The sequence below is a fragment of the Poecilia formosa genome, unplaced genomic scaffold, assembly GCF_000485575.1.
Source record: "Poecilia formosa unplaced genomic scaffold, Poecilia_formosa-5.1.2 Scaffold56, whole genome shotgun sequence".
In the NCBI taxonomy this organism is placed as follows: domain Eukaryota; kingdom Metazoa; phylum Chordata; class Actinopteri; order Cyprinodontiformes; family Poeciliidae; genus Poecilia; species Poecilia formosa.
This window is the reverse complement of record NW_006799995.1, coordinates 1,121,146-1,143,498: the sequence shown is the minus strand read 5'-3', so window position 1 is coordinate 1,143,498 and position 22,353 is coordinate 1,121,146. Positions and strand designations below refer to the sequence as shown.

General features: G+C 39.2%; 1 protein-coding gene across 3 annotated transcripts in view; it reads right to left on the bottom strand.

Moving 5' to 3' along the window:
- The window catches only part of LOC103138940 (TOX high mobility group box family member 2-like), a 101,402-nt gene that overhangs the window by 60,179 nt on the left and 18,870 nt on the right, over nucleotides 1-22,353 (bottom strand). The gene's annotated exons all lie outside the window — the stretch shown is intronic.

Here is a 22,353-nt window from a genome sequence, read left to right as displayed (position 1 = left end):
ATATTTACATGAAATTAAATTAGTTTTTCCATGATGGACAACAGTCAGGGAGACAAAAATAGAAACGTCAACATTGCATTTAAATAAATAAAAGTAAAGTCATTTAAAACAATACAGTAAAAGTCACATGGCGCAACAAAAGTAAGAGTGAATATTTATTTGACAGGGAGAAGGATGTAGATTCAACATGCAACATGCTATTTGCACCTGAACTCATGGCTGATTTGCAATCCTGTTCAAAGCAAGTGGTTAAAAACAAACACAGGCAAAGAACCAGAATGCAAAATTAAAACTAGGAAAAAAGGAAAAGTCTATCTGTAAGTCATTAGAAAAGTTATACTGATGAAAATAATGAGGTAATATCACATTCACCATTATTTTTGTGGAAATTTAAAATAATCTAATATTATCAAAAGGTAACATTTATTTAGAAGTATGGAAGGAAGTACTTCTTCCTGTTGTATTTGACACGGTCAACTTTTAAAGACTTTATTTTCCATCTTGCTGGAAAGCATTGGAAAGCACCTAACCATTGGAAAGCATTCAATCACTTGTTTGCGAGGCGACATATCAGATACCTGACAAGAAGAAACTGTGACAGCAAAGAGGAAAGTTGTGTCAAACAATTCTGACCATCCACTGTGCAGCATTTGATCCTCTGCAGATCAAAATACAACATATTTTAGACCAGGCAACACTGAACTGGACTAACCTACCTCTTTAAAAAAGATTATTTGAGATTTGTTCACATTTGTATTTGCAAAAGCACAAAAAATAAAATGTTCAGTGCTTTGTTAGACATTAGGGTATCCAACAAGTATTCAACAAATATTGTTGCAATACTTTATTGTCAGAGTATGAATGCAAACACATCCCAAGAGAAAAAAAAAAACATACACCATGTGGTAAGAGCAGACAATGGCTGGTGAATGTTCCCTGTTGACTGATGTACAAAAGCCTTTTCCAGTTTAACCGGGTCAAACTGTGAACCATAGGGAGACGGCAGACAGTGTGTGATTTGTAAAACTTTTACCCTGTGCAAAACACACAAACCACATTTTTATTAACAAAATCTTGTCTTGTTCACGAAAAGCCAGTATTGAGTATCATTTCATCTCATGTGCTGAACTTATCACATCATCCCTTATATATTTACACACTTACAATTAATGCAAAAACAAAAACTGCATTTGTGCAGTAATCTTCCAACCAGCAGTGGACTAAAGTCTACAACAGGCTTATGCATTTTCGTTAACAAAGTCTACTTGAAGAGCAGCTTCCAATTAAAAAATAGCTTTTTATTTAACAACAAAAAAATAAGTAAATAAATCAGAAATGTTTGTTAGAATGAATGAGGTGCCATTTTACTGAAGGCTAAATATTCTGCAGTGACAAATCAGGCAAGCCAGTGAACCTCGCCTAGTGCAATGACAAAACTTTAATGTCAAGTCTCCCAAATTGTAAAGAAAATTAATCATTTGTTTTGTTTAACAACTGTATAGTTGCCAGGCATGTAATGAGATCTTGTTGCAGATGAAAATGTCACATTTCTTGTCAAAGTGAAGTCTGAATTAATAATGGGGTCATTAGGAAGTAATTCAATAATTTGCTTCAGGTTTTTGAAGCAGGTTTGAAACCCCTGCTTCAAAATGCAGAATGTGATTTCTGAAACCTTTATGCCATGTGAAAATACAACAATAAAAGTTTTCCCCGAAAACATTGCTGAAATGTCACGTCATTCTCATAAATCCAAACATCTGCATTGTGAGCTGGACGCGTGGTAGGCAGTCTTCCAAATGTCGAGAGACGGCCTGACTTCGCCAAAAATGGAAACGGTTTGATTTAGTCAGGTCTAACTGTCAGCCCTTTAGGTTTTACCACAAGCATGACTAAAAAGAACAGTCCACCCACAAGTATAAAGATCTTACAGACTTCTCAATAGTTTGGTTATTAAGGACAAACAGCTCTTAAGCCCACAGTACAGACCACAGGCTAAAAACATCATGTTATTACAGAGCCCAGAGTGCTGAGAAAAACCAATTAGACCTTCAGATGCTCCCCCATTTCTTGGTTATCACGTGGTGGCGAGTGGGTGTAGATGTTAAATAAAACCTTGCTGGCCTTTAACTTGCATCACCGGAAAACCAAAACGAAAAGGTGAAAGGTTTTTTTTTTTTTTTTTTCAAGAAAAGAATTTGGCTTTGCTGAACCTGCATTCTCATATGACCACTAAAAAAAAAAAACTAAACAATGAATGACAACGAAGCAAAAGCTTGTCCAAATGAGGGCCTCAAAAAGCATTTTTATTTTTTACTTCAATGAACATTTATAAGACAGACATTTGAATGAGTTGTTGGAGCATAAAACTTCAACATGACTTGCTTGTTTTGACAGGACTTCTAAAGACTCGTAGGGTTTCATTTATTTGCAACATTATTTATATTTACTAAGGCATACTGTACAGCTTTTCTCAGTAAATATTTTGCTAATGGAGCTAATGATCTGATATTCACACCAGATCTCAGTAACAACTCAAGTAATTCACACTGAAAGTAATAAGGCAACAATTGTTGTGTGTAAGGTGGGATGATATTAATACTAACCAATGAAAACATAAAAAAAATAAAAATAAGGTCCAAAACGACAAAGAAAGTCAGGCAAAACAACTTAGGGCTGACAGGATTTAGGAAACAAACCTGTCAAATTTATATTAGGTGATTTAGTCACTGTTTATGACCTATAAAAAGGTTTCCTCTTTACCAAAATATCAAACAAGAAGCATGCCACCATTGGTAAACGTACAGTTTTGTAACTTGCATTTTCCTCATTAAGTAATGCTTTCTACTCCCGCGGTTTCTCTGCACATTCGCGGTGTAAAACATTCCACTGCTGAAGAAAAGTCAGTGCTAAAGCCTATTTGATGTTTGATGCAGAAAATTTGGACAACCCGATGAACTAGTGGGAGAACACACTCTGGTCAGATGAGACCAAAACCGAAAATGCTGTGAATGTCATCGCACATGCAGTGCATGGATGGGAAATGGGCCATCACATCATTTCAAAAACAACATACAAACAGTAAAGCATGGCGATGAAGGCCTAAAATAGATGCACGGTGAAATTCTCAAAAAGTATGTGAACATAAAAAGAACAAGTGATTTCCACTTGTAAGTTTAACTCACAAAAGCAACTGCCGAGAAAGTCTTTATTTCATATTTACCAAGATGTGCTCGATACTAATCTTCACTGCCATATTTTTTGAAGAGAAAGCTTGTGTACCTTAACTGCCTCAAATAAAAAGAGCAGAACTCGTGAAATAAAGTAACAGCCTTCATAAAATGAGAGCTGAACAAAGAAGCAGCAACAGAATTGATAATGGCGTGCGGACCGCTCTCATTGAGCTTGAAAACAATGAGCGAAGGACAGATAGTCATTAGCAGCCATTGTGGATCTTTCGAATGAGTCATTCACATGGAGCCTTGTGCATTTTTAATAAAAATTAAATTGAAGAGCCCCCAAGAACACAAACTCTATAAAATAATAACAGCCATTTCACCTTCGCACTATCCCGAGCCTCTCAATTATTTACCACTAATGAATTGCTCCGGGCCATGTTTTACAATACCAACCATCCCAGGGAGACAAATCAGCTCTCTAAAATACTTAAACACATTTACTCTATTCTGCTTAACTTCTCTCGTGTGAGAGGAACAGGGATGTTAAATCTTCTGATTCTTGTTGCATCGACTGAATCTATGTTTAATTTTCTCAGAATCCCCCCTGGTAGATAACAGTTTACTGGTAAAAGCCAATAAGCAGGTCCTTGATGCTTCACTTGTGCTTTTTATCTGTAATGTTGTCAGAAACAATAAAGGCATGTTTTGCTTTTATTATAGTGCAGCATGCTGCAGCAGTGCTACAGCTCAGATGCCAAGCCTGCAGCAGTTGCATTTGTATGCCTTTTATTTTGGGGGGGGTTCTTACATTCACATAGGTAAGTTTACTGGAGTAAATGTGCATATTTTACATGCAGTGTGCATTCAGTTTTATTCTCCTTAAGTTTGCTTCCCCCCCCCACCAATCAGTCAAGAAAAGTCAAAAGATTAGTTCAGGCCAGCTTAAGTCCATTCCAGATGTAATCATGAGTCCAGAGCTGTAACTATATCGGACACAAATTAAAGTGGAATGTATCCCATTCCTGGACAGCTGGTGGAGGCAGATTCCGATAATAGTGCAAAAGAAAAAAAAAATTAAAAGACTCATGGAGAGAGTTTGAAAGAAAACATATACTATTTTCATTTCGACTGCTTTACGGATTAAGGCTTTAGGCTCTAGAATAAAAAAAAATGCATTAAAATAATCCACCATTTGCATGTTTTATCTCACAAAGGAGACTCACATAGACACACACACATAAACCAACCCCCAACGCCCCTCCCTACCTTCTTCTCCTCGCTCCCCTCCCCCACTCTGGGTGCGCACACACACGCACATGCACGCACATGCACACAGTTACAAGTTACACATATACACACTGTCATCATTAAACACACACACACACATTGAGATCAACCTGCTGCCATCTGCTCCACGCGCTCTGTACAATCCTAGCAGAATACATTATTCACTGCAATACATCACATCGCATTTCCTCAATCTCACAGCCTTGCACTGAACAAGACTGAGAGAAAGAATGGAGGAAAGAGGAAAGAAAGCAAAGAATCTATTGCACCGACCGGCGAAAGAGGAAGGATTTGGCCTGTTGTGCTGTGAGAGTGGTGGGGAGAATTAAACACAGGTTTATTTGACTTTAAGGTGAAACGAGGCTGTCAGCAGAACACATTCCCATTACTTCCAGCAGGCTAGATTACAGTTTAAGACAAAAAGGTTAGTGTATGAGAGTGAAGGACAACAGCTGCTGTGAACATGAGAGAAACTGACACATACAAAGAACACCAAGAGCATCCATCTGCAAGCTGGATGCACAGTGAGACCGGCAGACTTTAAGTGATTCCCCCTTCTTTCTAAATGACCATTTGGAAGTGCTAAAGCTGTCATATTGTCTTTGCATAAACATATAAGTGGCTGCATTAAGAGGGAAAGTTTCTTTTTTTTTTTTTCAGATGTAATTCCACTTCTAGCCACAAGGAGCTTGCTGCAGATGATTCAAATCCCTTTATTATATACAATTTTGAAGAAATTTTTCTCAAGTAAACATAAATAAATATTAACAGTTAAAACAAGATATCTACAAAGCCTGCATAAAAAGATGTGGACTGCCGGACCATTTAAGACAACTAAAATGTTCCTGTTTTAGTCAGTAAGATTACCAAAATTACTTTTATTGGCTAAAGTTCAGAATAACGAGTAAAGAGTCTTTAGGTATTTTTCCCAACTTCCATGAAATTCAAGTCAATGTGCATTTAATTTTTAAGCTATATATCTAGTAATCTGCTAGCACGATGAGGGAAATTGTCCATTTGAATGACCAGTTTGTTTTCAAGCTTTAACTTCCTAATTGGACTGTGGAAAAAAGGACACTATCTCACCAGCTTTAGGTAGCATTTCAAGTCTTTTGTTTTTAGCTTGATGCAGATATTTCTCACCAAAACACAATTCTGCCTGGGACACAGACCATATCTTCTTCCAGAAGGATACAATGGCTTATAGTTCCATGGTTTTTATTTTTGGGTTTAATTATTTAAACAGATGAACGTGGCACCTCCAGGCATCTGGTAATTTTACCCATGGATGAACCAGACTTGTGGCTTTACAACCCCTTTCCTAGTGTCTTTTCTGTTTGTTTTTCTTCAAGATGCCACAAAAAGCAGCAGTGGGTTAGAGGTTTGCCTTAAAATGTGCCCACATGAGTGCCTCCATTCAACTCAAAAGCTGCAAATTAAGCTCACAATCCCACAACTCGGTTGTCTTAAGTCCCCAAAATGCAAAAAGGTGGAGTACTGCTATTCTATCAAAAAAATTCAGACTTTGAAAATGGTTATAAACAAATCTAGGAAAATGTTCATTGCTCTAGGATTTAGCAAATTCCAGGACACTAAGTTCAGGAATAACAATATTGAACAATAACTACAATGGTAAAGGGATGCAAACGATCAGCCACAATACAAATTACGCAGACGAGGGTTAAACCACAAGTAACTGTTTTCCTAAACCAAAACGGACACTGAAGGTTTAGTGAGGCAAAGGGTGCCCACTCTTAAAAACCAAAGTTCAAGGTAAGAGACAAGGAACCAAGCTCAGTGAGAAAGACAGCACTACTAAAGCTCCAACCAACAGTGACTTCTGTGGTAGTTCAAGGCTGAAACAAAGCTTTCAGCCAGAGAGACAGTAAGGAGAGGAGTCCAAATATCTGTGGTGATTTTGTCACTAAAACCAAACAGGCACATCTCAGAGCCAAATAGACCACTGATAACTCTTAGAGTTGTGATCAGCCTAATTCTTGCAGAAAGTAGAATAAAAATATGTTCTTCTGTTTTGTTTTACCAAAAAAAAAAAAAAAAAAATTAAGGTAATTTTCTCTGACAGTAAATGACTTTAATAGCAGGTTTCTCTATTATCTGAAGATGGCAAGTCGTCACACACTAACATCTTCTCTTATTTTGTTCTGAGCAATCTGCCCAAAGTCAAGTTGTGCTGTTCATAAACAAAACCCCCTGGTGTTGGTTTGAGTCGAGGATTAAGAGTGCAAATATATGTCTCATATTTTCCAGATGGTGACATGTTGGGTGTATAAACGATTGTCTAATGGAGTTAGTCATTTTGGACTTGCTGGATACAAAGTGACGCTTTTAATTAGGATATATTCGCTCTTTGTTTTCGCCTCCTGTGACATCTGTAGACAGCGTGTGAAACAACTCTGAATGGTTTTAGCTGCTACAAATGCAGCAAACTACTTTCTCTTATAAAAAAAATCATGACATGATGCTATTATAAATTGCATTCAAATAATAATAAAAAAAAATGAAGTACATATTTCTGGTTTTGTTTACTGTACATGTGTCTCACTGTCTATATTTTTCTATGCAGGTCATGAACTCATCATGAGTGTGTGTTTTTGTGTGTGTCAGCAGCACAGAGAGAGAGTGAACAGCTGGCAAGCCCTACACTCGACTACATATTGACCTGTTTTGCATTCACCTGTTATTCAGCCAAACCTAATGCTTGCTGCAGCCGAGGTGCGAGTAACCTTGTTGCAAGTACCAGCCAAGAATGTCTTAAGTAATTTGTCAAGCTTTCCTAAATGTCATTGTAACAAAAAAAAATGTTTAATTTGCACCCTTTAAAACAAGAGCCAAGTTTTGCAGAAAGACAAGACTGCTAACCTTTGTCAAATTTTTTACACTACATGCAAATACAACTGACAGTCACACAGCACAGCTTACTTATTGTTTTATCTTTTTATGGTTTCCAGGAGGTTGCACCCGATCTCCTGATTGCACATATCTAGCCTTTAAAAATGCCATTTGTCTATTTAAATAATATGAATAAGTGTGTGTGTGGGGGGGGAGGGGTCGCTGCATCCAACACTTTTCTTATCTGCACTTCACTCCTCCACTTTCCCTTCTCGTGGTTTTCTTTTTTGATTTTTTTCCCACAGTCTGCTCTCCCTCCCTCCCTTCTCTTTTTCCAGATGCCCTCTCAGCTCTTGTCTGTGTTTGGGCTGCGACTGCGAGGGGTCACTGCCTGCCTTGTCTCACACGTGGAGAGCACAGTGTGCGTGTAAATGTGTGTAAATGTGTGTGCGTGTGTGTGCATATGAAAGAAAGACACAGACACAGTTATTGGATAATTATATGAATGAGAGTGGAAGAACACAAGAAAAAAAAAAAAAATCGTGGATGTGTGTGAATTTTTCCCAGTGTGTCGGTGTCTTTCCCACAGAGTGTGCGTGTGTGTGCATGAGGGTGTGTGTGTGTGTGTGTGTGTGTGTGTGTGTTTGTGTTTGTAACGCGCGCACGCACATGTTGCAAAACTCAGTGCCAGGTCTCTCTAATGAGTCTGTCAGGGGCTGTTAGCGACGGCGTGCTCCCCTGGCTCAGCGCACTCCTACAGACACTGTGATTAGCCGGGCCAACGGCACGCCACCGGGCCAGATTAAACACTCACCATGCCGCCAGGGAACACACACACACACACGCATGCAGACATTACAGCAAGCGATACACTCACACCCGGTAGCACACATTCTTAGACACACAGCTTCATCCAGCATTGTGCCTATCAGCCTGATGTGATACAGTAACACGTACTTGCCCTCCAGAGCCAGGTGTTGATGGCACCGGTGCTGAAGATTAATGAGAAAAATAAACATTACACGTGCCGTCAATGGCACAGGAAAGAACGTGCTCGCGTTTCATCAGTCTGTCCGCCGTTATTGAATTCTTGTCTGCCGCTAATTTTGAACATCACTTAGAATTAAGGGCAGCCCTTCTGGCTCCGGCAGCTTTCAACGTCTTCATTAAAGCGACATGATTCACTAATTACAGGTAATTACCCTTTAATGAGCAGCCCAGATGAATGAGACGATATGCAGACGAGGGCAGGCATGACTGTACATTATTTTTAATTCCTCCAAGGCCATTATCTAAGTTTGCTGTTTGGAGATAGGCTACTTGACCATTAAAATGTCTTCAAAGAAAGCTAGTGGAGGTATTGAACGGCTTGGAATATACGGATTATTGGTATGTTGTGCCTGGTTATACAAAGAAAGGCAAAATGTTAGTTCTGCCTGTCTACACAATGATCATTCAAAAACACAAAAGCTTCTTTGAATATTGTTTTTTTTTTTTCTGAAACATGGCAAATTATATAAAAAAAAAACTTTCATCAACCCTTTGAACATATTGCATGTGCTTGCAAATGGTGTTTTTATGATCTCAGAGCCAACACTTAACGCCACAGTATAAAGAATTCAAGTCTAGATAAAAACAAAGAAAGAACAATATGACATCTACGAGTTTGGGCAGGGTTACAAAATAATGTCCAAGACTTGGAGTCTTACAGTGAACCACAGTGGGAATCATTGTACACGAGTAAATAAAACAAGAAACAGTGGTGAACCTCCGCAGAAGTGCCAGGGTTACCATGAGAACCCTGAAGACTCATCCTGGAGGTCACACACACACAAAAAAAAACTCAGATCAGCAAAAGCTTTACAGGCCTCACTTGCCTTGGTTAAAGTTAAAGTTAAGAGGGTTCATGGTTCAACAAAAAAAAAAAAAAGAAAAAGAAAAAACTGGGCAAAAACAACAATCATTAAAGATTTTCTATGTGAAAGTCAATGCCAAGCAAAAAAAAAAAAAAAAAAAAACATGAAAAAGGCCCACTTCACATTTGCCAAAAACAAATATTCTGTGGACTGGCAAGACATCTTTGGACAATTATATAACAACTAGCACAGCTTATGAACAAACAGGGTTGCGGTAATGTGAGGCTCAAAGCTCTTTTGATGCTTCAGGATCTGGACGAATCTTGAACTTTGCACTCTACTAGCAAAACAATAAACTGAAGAACATAAGCAAGTCCACCTCTGAGATTCTACACCGCAAAATTAATTAAAACGTTTAACGTGACTTTTTCAAAGTCTGATACTTCTGATTCAATCTGGTGCATTTGGAAAACCATAATCAAGCTGGTGTTGATAATTTATGCTAAGTTCTTGATGCATGAGGTTGAAGAAGAGTCAGTGAGTTGAATTCATGAATTCCATTTATTAATACCAAAATACAGCTGGTCCATCTTTCATGCTAGCTTTAGGAGTTAGCAGGACAAAATGGCATCAAACAAAAGTTTTCCATTCCCTTGTTAGCCTCTATCTAAGCTGCGCCCTACCTAGGGCATTCCTTAGTGTGTCATATCCTTTAACCCAAGTTTTGAGAGTGTTTTCTATCAGGTCATTTCCTTTAGCTTTAGCTTTGCAACTAGCCAAAAGAGATAGAAGGAAAAAGACAGTTATTTATTCTCAACACCGGTCATGCTCGAAAATCGTTGCAAGGAAGAGTAGAACAACATTGTCCCAAAGTGAAATTATCACAAATGCTTAGTTAGGCGGATCTCCAGTTTTGTACATAAGTGTTTAAGAACAACTAAATTAAGCACAGCACTGGTGGACATATGCAAAGTTAAGCCTGGTATCTAACTATGCAACATTTTTGCTACAGTTCCTTTAGATTCCTAATGACTAATGACCAATACACAGTGTGGTCAATCAAAGTCACACAAGCCGCAGTGGCTATGATTCTGATTACAACTTTGGGTTTTTCCAAGGCAAGCATTTATAAGTAATCGAAGTGACAATGTGAAGAAGTGAGAGGTGTTAACACATTTACATGTAACTGATTGAATAGCGAAGCCTTTTTAAGTCAGAGGTGGTAGGAGGTGCTGTAACTGTAAACTCAAAACAAAGAAGGGTTCATTCTTCATTCGATGTTTAACAAGAGGAAATGATTTTTTTTTCTTCTCTTTTTCTCTGCACAGAAACCACCAAGTGAAAATGAGATTGATCTAACAACTTACCAAACTGTTAAGTTTCTTATCTTGGGTCTAAGAGAGAAAAAAGTCCCCACTAGAAGACACTGCACCAATTTTCCTCTCTTTCTGATTCTCCTCCTCCCCCTCTTTTACCATCTCTCGTGCCAAGTGGCCTATTTTTACCTCTCCATGTGGTATTTCATGGTTTTCCTTGATACCACCACATTTCCTGTCATCAGTCTGTAGGTACAGTTGCAGTTACTGAAAAGGTACTGACACCGTTTGTTTAACTGCTGCTTCCTCAGATGTGGTCAGAGATCTTTGACTTCATCTACAAGGCAATAAGGTCTTGACGTGTTTCACGGTTACCTTTTTGCATCTGATAGTTTATTAACTGAAGGGGGAAGAAAAAAAAATGAAGCAATTCTTGCCTGAAAACATTTGCCTTTCTTTTTGCTGCAGAATCTAGTCATGCCATTATCAGACTATTAGCACTTAGTTTAAGATGCAGTCATCCGTCCAATGTGCTGCACTAATACGTGCTCTGACACTGACTTCTCCTGCTCTCTTTATACTCGAGAGTATATTTATCATGATGCCATATGCAACAATACGGCACTGTGCCTTCTCTCTCTCGCTGAAATGTGCAGAATGTGATATACTGTACTACACAACACAATAGAGTAATTGTGTTTTGTCCCTTGAGGGAAGGAATGACTTGGAATAGTAGAAATATCAGCAAGGAAAGTCTGAATTTTTAGTCATATACTGTAAGTCCTTCCACTTTACATGAAATGTATTTCATGTTCTGTGCCGCGACAGGCGTTATTGGATTTTCTTAGCATTACCATGTATTTCAGCACCTTACTATAACCCACTTTTATTGGCCTTTCCATCTGCAGGGCAATTAGGCCGGCGCACACCAAACTGTCCAAAATTATTTCCAGATGTGCATGAGTGGGATTCCTTCTTGAAACACAAATACACTTTTAGACACGAGACGATAAACAATGGAATGCCAACAGGCTGCGCGGAGCTGGCTGTCCTCTTTGTGCGGCGTGTCTTCACTTGTGCGACACACAGTGCCTCTTTTGTTCCGCCACTCACTACTTATGTTACTGTAGAGCTCTAATGCACACAGATCGATCGCATACTTTCCATTTCAACACATCCAGTTGATGTCCGGACACAGTTGGAATTGATCTACCCGTTCTGCCAACACAAAGTTTTAGGTCTATATGTCTTCGGCCCTCTCGCAAAAAAAAAAACTGTTTAAATGAGAATGATTTCTTAAAATGACGTCAAAATCGCAAAGCCTGACGCTTAAATTTCTAAGCCACAGCTGGATAAATGTAATACTGGTGACATCAACTTTGAACTTTTTCCACATTTTGGCAACGCCATTCAAACTTCAATTCATGTTGACAGAAAAACACAAAGCGTGGATAATCGTGTTAAAAGAAAGGATACTAGAATTATGCAATGGTTTTCTGAAAAGTGTGGAGTGCATTTGTCAGCATTTCCCCAGAAACGTATAACTTTATGGAAACTCTTCAAAAAAAAAAACAAAAAAAACCTGCAAGTCTTTTGGGACTGCATGTCTTTTTAAGTTTTACGCATCTACAGAAATATTTGTAAATTGTTCTTTTCAGGGTTGCTTAAATTCAGTCAGATTGGTTGAAGAGCATCTGCAAACATCCGTCTTCAAATCTTGCTACAGATTCTCAGTAAAGTTTAGGCCTGGACCATTATATTACACAGATGTGCTTGGATTGGATAGGCACCCTTTACCTCTAGCCATTTGCTTATGCTCGTTGTCCTGCAGGAAGATGAACCTTGGCTCCATTCTCAAGTCCTTTCCAGCCTCTAAAATGTTTTCTTCTGGCTGAACAAATCCTTCCCTCAGCATGATGGTGCCACCCCCATGTTTCAAGGTGGGCGGAGTGTTTTCAAGATAATGTGTAATGTTGGTTTTCTGCCACATTGCAAACCAGCCACATAATTCTCATTTTCATTTCATTTGGCCACAGCAGTTTCCTCCACATATTTGGTGTGTTCTCCAGATGGCTTTTGGCGTACTGCTTATATTGACTCCTATGAAACTCTTTCAACAATCGGTTTCTTTTTCCCCCCTCTTCCTTGAAGGACAAAAAAAGATTTGCAAAGTGCATGGTTGTCCTGACTACACATTTTTCCACTTTGGTTGTGGACTTCAGCAGCTTCTTCGTAGTATAAAATACAGATTCCTAACTTTACCCTGCTTCAAACGAATTTGTGCTTGAAGTTTCCACTGTGTTCCTTGATCTTCATGATGAATCATATGCTATTTGTTTATATTTACTTATTGCAGTAAATTTTATTTATGTTTGAAGAGTAAATGGGAGTGTGGGGGGACAAATGCATCCAACACTTCTCAGATTTTTCTAAGCAGGACATTTTGATGACTACATATTGTTTTCCTGCTATCATCCCACAAAATATGTTAAGGTTTTTGAAAATAATGCAACACAAAGGCAAGAAAATTTAAGGGGTGAAAATCATTCTGCAATGTCAAAAACAAGCTCTGAAATGTTCTGCTCCCTCCAGAGTCACTTTTCTTTTGCTATTGAAAGCTGATATTACCCCATGATGTCCACGCGCCACCGAAATTATCACAACATATGCATACAGTTACTTAGCAGCATAAAACCGAGCATTTCATGTTGCTTGTTTGCCTCAAATAAAGGTACAAGTAAAATCAATTTCCTTCCCCTACAGGAAGTCCACCACATGCTAGCACGTTCTAACGACCACAAACAAAAACACAGAGAGCACGGGTAAAACCATCAGTCCATGTATGAGTCCGCATGACAAATTAATAAGCACTTTTAGTTTACACACACACACGCACACATATATAAATATATATGTGTGTGTATATGTGTATATATATATATATATATATATATATATATATACTTATATATGCATGGGGAGAGGTTGCAGCAAAATGCGTGACCAGTTCAGGTGCATTTGCTGCCTTCCTCAACAGGTAATCTAATAAACTTGTATTTGGCAGAAACAACTGACTCACAGTCAAACTGAGAGCATGAAAGCGCGTCACACTAAATGACATGCCGGTTCAGGCAGTGCAGCAACTTAATACACCTCCAACAATTAAATCCGTCTGCTAAGGCCTCAGATCCCTCTCCACAGAGCCGAGTATGAAAACAAACACCAGAAAGAATCAGAATGTTGTTTCTCTGACACGTTGTAGAAGGAAGCACTTTAAATATTGTGACACCCTCAGCCCACATAGCGCAGTTGGTACTTCTTCCACTAAGATAAAGTGTTAAGGTTTATTTTTGCTGATAACAATGAAGCAGCTCTGTTTGGTTCGATGAACCAAACCATCAGCTTCTGAAAAGGCAGGAGATGGAGGGAGAAAACAGAAAAATGAAAAGCACTAATCTCATTACCTTCTTCTCCTGGCACGGGAGAGTAATCATCTCTTAGTGAAAATCGGCTGGAGGGTGACGACAAAAATAAAAAAAATAAAAAAATAAAAATTGAAAGAAAAAATCAATTGCACATTCCACCATTTCATTTTCCATGTAATTAAATCAGTTAAATGTTATAAAAACATGTAAACTCCATCAATGACTAAGAGCCATTTGCATTTTTAATCAGCACAGATTAATTCTAATAAGCGTGCTGGGCTAAGGCGATGACAGAGCAGGCCTATTGTGTGTCTGTCACACTCATTTAATTCCATCATTATGCCCCATATCCTATTATGATAATTGGCTTTTCGTTCTCAATCAACAACCAGTCAAGGTTATTAAGTAATAATCTCTGATTAAACCACTTTTAACCTTAAATACGGCAAAACTTTACAAGCCTACAACCAGCAAGCACCTGATAACGCATACTGATGACTCAAAACACGCCAGAGTCTGGTTAATCCAAAATCGCCACTTGCTTCAGTTGACAAATGACTGTCAAGAGGCTCAATGTTTAAAAAAAACGTAATGCAAACACAGGAGACTGAGGAAACAGGCATCTCAGTCCTCCTCACATCGTGGAGATGTTCATTGGCTCCCTCCTCGGGGCAATCGCTCAAAAAACCTCAGGAACTTCACCTTTGGTTTAATGTTAGTTTACTTGTGCAGAGTGATTTTAGTTCTGGTCGTGGAACACTGGACCAGTGCTCATAGGTTGACGGTTGCCCTTTGAAACAAAATGACAACAGACTTACGTAGCACTTTTCAAGACTCTCAGGTATGCTTTCCAATGAAATCAGTTATTTCCATTCGCCCACACACTCACGCTCTGCTTACGGCAAGTTACTGCATTGTAGCCACAGCTGACAAAAGCCAGGATGCGGCATTGCGCCATCAGACCTTCTGACTAACGCCAGCAGGCTAGGTGGATGAAGTGTTATTGAGGGCATCCATTTTTTTGAAGGATGGCAGCTGCTTTTTGCAGATGAAGTGGCTCTGTTGGCTTCATCAGATCATGATCTGAAGAAGCGGCCCGGATGAGGATCAACCCCTCCAAATCCGAGACCATGGCCTCAAGCGTGCCTTCTCTGTGTTGGGGAAGACGTCCTGCCCCAAGTGGAGAAGTTTAAATATCTCAGGTCTTGTTCACGAATGAGGGGAAAAATGGAGCAGGAGGTTAATAAGCGTATTGGTGTTACATCTGCATTGATCTGTCGTGGTGAACCAAAAGCTATGAGTAGTGATCAAAACAACGAGAATGCTGATACAAACGGCCGAAATGTATTCCCTCTGAGTGCTAAGTGAACTGGAGACTTCAACAAAAGCCGGAAACAGAATACAACACAGAATACCCAGAATACCCAGGCATTCTGGGTAAATAAAACCAAAACAAATTATGTGCCTAGCGCTAGTGGGAGAAATGGCTCGTGGTCAGACATGGAGTGAAGAGGAGGTAAAGACCCTCAAACGGATGGTGTCAGATGGACGTATGTTTCTAAAATCTGTCACAACTCCATTTTTGTTTACATTTTGTGAAGAAGGAAGTTGTGCTCAGTGTCTTTTTCAGAGGTTTGGGGGCATTTCCTTCAGTGGTTCTTGGTGGAGCAACACCACAGGTTGGAGTGTAAGCAGATTGTTCAAAGGCTTTGGTCCGTTTGACACAGTGCAGTGTGAAAGCGAACTGCGGCAGCTGAAAATGTAACAAATGTTGCAATTTCGGTTTCTAATCAAGTCGAGTCTACCGAACTATCAGATGTGAAAACACCCTAAACGAGATTTCCTACACTGGAAAATCCCACTTTTTTTTTTTTTTTTTCCTCTTCTTACAAACGTTCTTTAGCCTTACTGAGTAAGCTAGCAACTCTGCTCGGGGTTTACCCTGCGCTTGCCTCCTTTGTTTATCTGTCACGTCAGCATCGTGTCAAGTAACTGACAGCGCAGAAAAGGTAAGTGAGGGAGAGACATCAGACAAGTCAGAGGTTTATGGTTGAATTATGTGAACCCTGCATCGATAATGGATGTGGCAGCTCCAGCATATGGTGATTCATATAGCCAACATGCTACAACGTGACTAAAACCTCTCGCTGAAAGCCAGGAAATGCAAAAGCACGTGAGTCACCAATAGAGAGGAGATTATTATGTTTATGACTCTGATAAATGACCTAGAGCTGATTTAATGGTGCATTTACAGAATCAATAGTAAATATATAATCTAAATATCTTTTTTTTAGGTTATATAAATAACAGATCCGATGACCTTGTACGTCGGATCTGTTATTTTTCATTGCCACAAAGTGATTAGTATTATATTAAAACTGTTTCTGTGATATTTCTGAAGAAGCCAAATTAAATTAGAACTGATAACGAAGCATAGTTAACAGTGCTTACAGCCTTATCTTAAAATTATTGTAAAAATTCTGATTAAGTTGCAAAACGAAGCGCATTTGAGTTGTGATGTATCATGCATAATATTAATGTCAGGATGTAGGGCAGCGGATGCCAGCCAAGCCAAAAGATTGCAGATCTCATTCTTACCCCAGTTACAATACTGCCATGGTTAAGTCTTGTGGCATTTCTTTGAAATTGTCATACAGGAAACACTACTTTCAGCTTTTTCTTGCGACCACAATCTGATGTTAATGATTCTGTGCTTCTCACTAAATAATAGAAAAGTACAGAGCAAACCCCTGTGAAAATCCCAAAAAAGTCCCATATGGTTCATTTCAATAATGTAATTTACAGAACATAGAAGAATTATGCATAATCATGACTAATTTCAACCCATAAAGGAATAAGAAAAGAACAGTAAATAAAGCTTCTGAATACCAGAGTAATGTGCTTAAAATTTGTTTGATATTTTTTATTACTCTTTCAAATCCTATGACTTGGGTCAAACGTCATGGTTCTCCTTCTACAAGCTGGAATTTTGACCCATTCCTCCACGCAGAACTTGTGTAATAGAGTCAGGTTTGCAAGACCCCTTGCTCACTCACAGCTTTTCAGGTTGGTAACATATATATGTATATTTTTTTAAGGTTTTGTTGGTTCTAGTGGTCTTGACAGTTGTTAGACTGTCAAAACAGTCGTCAGACAGAAAAGCAGGTTGCAAAAGAGAGGAAAAACATTTGACGAGGGTTATCGGGCTGGCACTCGAACCCGTGACGGCTGCTGACTAAAGCATCCATATAAGGGTCGCGCTTTACTTCTGTGACACCGCCGTACACTATTGTAGTTTCCAAAATTTGAGATATTTGTCCCTGCCTCGGTACATTTGCAACTCATACTATTTTAGGGTATCCTCCAGAAAACTTACTAAGCCTGATGCTAGGAGTTCAAGCGCCCCTACACAAAAATATACAAAAAAAAACCAAACATTTTTTTTGTTAAAAAATGTTAAAAGTTGACAGAAAATTAGAAACATTGACTAGGTTTTTATACATTATTGTAAGACATTGTTGATAGTACATAAACACACAACTATAGTCTGAAAAATACAATTAAAATAACTTCAGTTAAATCCTAAATAATCAACCAGTGGATCTTAGTTATTCTCTGACTAAGTGGGCAAAGCCATAGCTTAGGGGCCCCAGACCTCCAGGGACCCCATAAATGCTTGAATTTTAACACAGACTCTAGATCCAGAATTTTAACATTTGTCTTTTGAGAATGACATTCTTATCGCATTTGATTTAATAGTTTCAGCATAGCTAAATGAATACATTTTAAGTTGTTTAATATTTAAATTTAAGATCTGAAGGGGCCGGCGGGTTTATTTTGTAAAAATGCCACAGATGTAATCTGATGCTGTGAGTTTAATCTTTGATTGAGCTGGGTTTGTTCACAAATACATTTCAGCAAATAAGAACCAATTATCACTGATTGACTTTAAGCTTGGCAAATTAAAAATGTCCCCGTCTGACACACCACTGGTGGTGGTGGTATTCTTAACAAGAAGTGGGGGCCCTTAATCAGATTTTGACCCAAGCACCATTGGGTCAGTCCTGGTTCACATTTAAAATTAAAATAAATATAACTTAAAATGGAAGATGATAAGTATTTCTGTGCTTAATTAAATATTATTTCATTAAAATGCAAGTACTTATAACATGAAGGTTTCTGAATACACAGAAACGTGGTGCAGCTTGCCGCAGTATTTTGATTTATTTGTAGTAACTTGTCGTTATTTATCCAAGCAAATGGAGTATTTACAGGGAATACTCTAAATGAAAAATAACTGTCTATGGTTGATCGGTGCGATTCATTTATATTAACTTTATCAAGCTGCAAGCACAGACACAGAGCGCATGTGTCAGGCATGTGTCCCGTCCATTCCAGAACATGTACCGAGTGAGCATGTTGAGATGTAAATGCACATGGCGCACATTATTATTTGCTCACAAAGATGTAGGTGCTCACGTCAATGCAAACCTCTAAGAGCAGGACCACAAACTGAGCCGTAGTCACGGTTTGCATTGAGCGTGCATGAGCCCATCAAGCAGTGAGGCTTTTATTTTTGACTATTGCCTTTGTGCGTTATTCTCCAAAAATTAGCCCTCATTGTGGGATCATAAACGCAAGTACAGGTAAACCTGCTCAAAAAGAGCCAAATTGTCCAGTTTGAGTGGAAAGGCGAGGGCTGCTCAACGCCAACGCACGCAGACGGTGGGGTTGGTGCGCGTCCCCGGCCTTGCGCCCATTCCAACGGATCAGCTATAAACTAGTCTTTACCATCTCTCTTACTGGTGCATAAAAAACCCTGCTTGAAATAAATGAACAGCTTTGCCTGTCAAGTAAATCCTTACAGCCTGCCATGCTGATAATACACCGGGGAAATCCTAAAAATTTTTCAGCGCTGTTGTAGATGGCTGTGGGCAGGAAGGTCTCCTGTAGCGTTCTGTATTACAGCAGATGTTGCATAACAGCCTCATGCAGAGGATGCTCAGGGTAAAGAGTAATGGCTTCTTCCTCTGCGATTGGCTTTTTTCACCATGTTGAAGGAAGACTTATCTTTCAGCATATACAGATACTTGATAACCTGAGCCAGTCAGAATCTTAAGAAGGTATTTTGTTTTTGTCCAGTTGTTGGTTTGCACAAAGCATCCTTGGTTTACGGAAGAAAGATTGGAGAGTATGATGGCTGGACGTTCCCATTCTGTTTATACTTCTGTAGAAAGTGGAGGCTGGGCTGGGCCCTGCATCAGCAGAGGCAACGCTGATGCAAGTGACGGCTGAACCTTTAATCTCTGCAGCTCCTTCCCTCTTCACAGCAAAATGCTTCTTATATCAACCCACTTAGATTCGTTCGTCTAAAATTAGCAGTGGAGAGAGGAAAGCTGTCAGCGCTGATTTGGCTGGACAGGTAGAGGAAGAATTTATTAATTTTCTCACAGCAAGGGAAAGTGCTTTTCAAGGTTTCACTTGAAATGTGTTTTTTTCCACCTGTATTCATGTGCATTAGTGTCTTGTTTGAAAGGTTACTCCACACCAGATGCTTTTTTTTTTATTCCCCCAGCCTAGACGTAATATAGTAAGGTAAGTAAGGCGTCTGAAACATGAGTTCCACTTTATCAAAACCTATAATTTCTCAACTCTAAAATGCTGATATTGTGGGTTATACGTCCCACCTTCGCCATGTCGCCCTCTTTACACGTAATTTCACTTCGACTCTCTCTAGACCTAATAAACCTTTTTCGTTTCACAGTCAGGCCTCATTAAAGCGCCGCACATTTTACTCTATTTATCTGTAAAGAAGACTTAATAAGTTCCCTCTTGAGAGCTCACGTGGGGGAGTGGGGGAGCGTTACTAAGGGGACGCAGAGAGCCTCCTCTGTTGCTTTGTGGCACTGAGGCCTGCTCCATTGTGGTGAGAGACAACAGCTGTCTTTACCTTTGGCAGGCAAACAGACTCATTAAGGGCGGCCATGTTTGTTTTTGTGCCTGATACCTAGCCCTGAGCAAACATTGCCATATCTCCACTGCACAGTGCTTGCAGTCTCAACATTTCCTTCCCTGTAGGAGTAGGAAGCCCTGGTACGCAGGTTTTTTTTTTTTTTCTTCTGTAGTCTTTTTCCTCCCCATAACAATTTCTGATTAAGCTGCCAATTTCTTTCTAAGAAAGCATGCCTGATAGAGAAATCTAGCTGATGTTTTGAGCTGATAAAAAGCCAAGTTATAAGTAACACATTGTAGTATGCTTAATATACATAATGTAAGCCATTATGCTCCCTGATACCACTTCTTCTGGCATGTCACAAGAAAGCCTTCTTTGTTTGTTGCGGCGCAGACAAAATAATGGCACCGTTATTTGGTGGGCTCGCAGCTAACAGCTCGAATCTGCAGTGAAAGGTTTCATTCGCATATTTTCTCTCCTCTCAGCAATGTCTACGTCTTGAGTGACAAGGCAGGTTGAATTCATAAGGCTTTGACAAAAATTCCATTTAAGAGAGAAAATGGCATTGAATGTCATTCCATTACTGCAGATGGCAAACATGGGAACATTTTAACCCAGAAGGCATTCATATTAACATACACAAAACAGCAGAGAGACTCTCTCTCTCTTTCTTTTTTTTTTTTTTGGGGGCTAGGGGGGGGGTGTGGGGGGGCGGCTTTCCTCTACTCAAAAATATACAGTGCTGGAACATTTCCAGTCAAAGCCTTCCAAGAGCAGCACTCCAAACATGTACTCACTTATTTGATTTCATTTGTCAAGCCCAAAGTCACAATGCATTGTGAAATGAGTTCTTAATGTGGAGTAATGAGGCTGTCAAGGCAAAGTCTCTGCTTGTTTGAGTTTGACTCATGTTGTTGATTCAATTAAATCAGCTGAAGTCAAGTTGGCCCCGGGCCTGATCAGTAATGGTTGACCTCATTCAAACAATGCCCCTGACATACTGAAACAATAAGAGGAAGGACCTTGAGTCAGATGCAAAAGCAAACTCTAACCAAACGCGATAAGGTAGAAATATTACAATGATGTCACCCAAGCATTTGAAGAGCTGCAGACATGCAAGTTAAAGTTCCTTCCAAAAGGATCTGCAGGATCTGAACTTTTTCACGTGTTGTCAGGCAGTAAGCACAAACGTCAATATGGCATATAAATGGGATTTTAACTCGCTGTAATGCATATTTGTAAAGTGAAAAGAAAATGAGGGACGACTTACAATTTTAGAGACAAAAACAAACAAACAAAAATCTCTGAAAAGTATGCCAGAGAATCTCAAATGGGTTTTGATCTAGACCATTCCAGCTTTGAACTAAGCCATTTCATCGCTCTGGTTCGGGTCATTGGGGTTGTTGTCCTGCTTGGAAGCTAAACTCCAGGCTCAAGTCTTTTGCTACTTCTAACAGGTTTTCTTTCAGGGTTACCACCATCCAGCTTACGGTCAACTCTGATCAGCTTTTCCTCTCCCTGCTGAAGAGAAGCATCCCACCAACATGTTTCATTCTGGGGATTATGTTTATTGGTGTTTGTTTTCTGCCACACAGAGTTTTGCATTCAGGCCAAAAGAGAATCTTCTGCCACATATTTCGTTGTGTTCAATAGTCCTGATGCTTTTTTTCCCCACTAATGTTTTTGAACAAACCTTCACATCTGTTTCATTTTCCCACCACTTTGCAGTTGCACTACTTTGTGCTTATTTATCACAAAAATACTACTAAAATGAATTGATTTCTCTAGATGTAAAGTGATGGATTGCGGGGGAAAAAATCAAGATGTCTGAATATTAGGTTCAATGTATTCATTTCCAGGCTGTTTCTGTAGTCTTTTTAGTTACTCTATGTGCTTCACCTGACAGGATCCCTAATTTGACAGCATCGTGTTTTTATGTTCTTTTGGCAAAATAATAAAAACACAAAACTTGTGCATGTTTTTGCACTAATCTGAGACTGCAAGTGAAGCATAAACATATTCATATACTATCTGCTGAACCACATGCCTGAAGAACTTAACTTGGCCTCTCCCTTGGAAAACTGAAAACATTGGTCCTTGAGCTTTTACAGATTAAGCTACCAAAAAAAAAAAAGAAAGAAAAGGACTTCAAATTCAGCTGCCCCTTCTTCTTCTTTTCAGAGGTTTACTCTGTCTTCAGAAGTCTAAACAGATTTATTTGGATGTTGAAATGTCTGGAATCTAAATCATGACACAAACACTCCCAAGGCAATATAAACAACCTCTGCAGTTGCAGTTTACATCCACATTTCTGAGCAATAACATGAATGCCAAAGGCAAAAATCACCCCTCAATTTTTTTAAGGGTTTCCATTGTAACACTTCCTAACAGAAACCATTACTTTGTGTGTGTGTAACAGAGAACATGCATCTCTGTGTAGCTCCTACAGCCAACGGACAGTTAACCAGGTTTATTTAAATTGCTGACAAT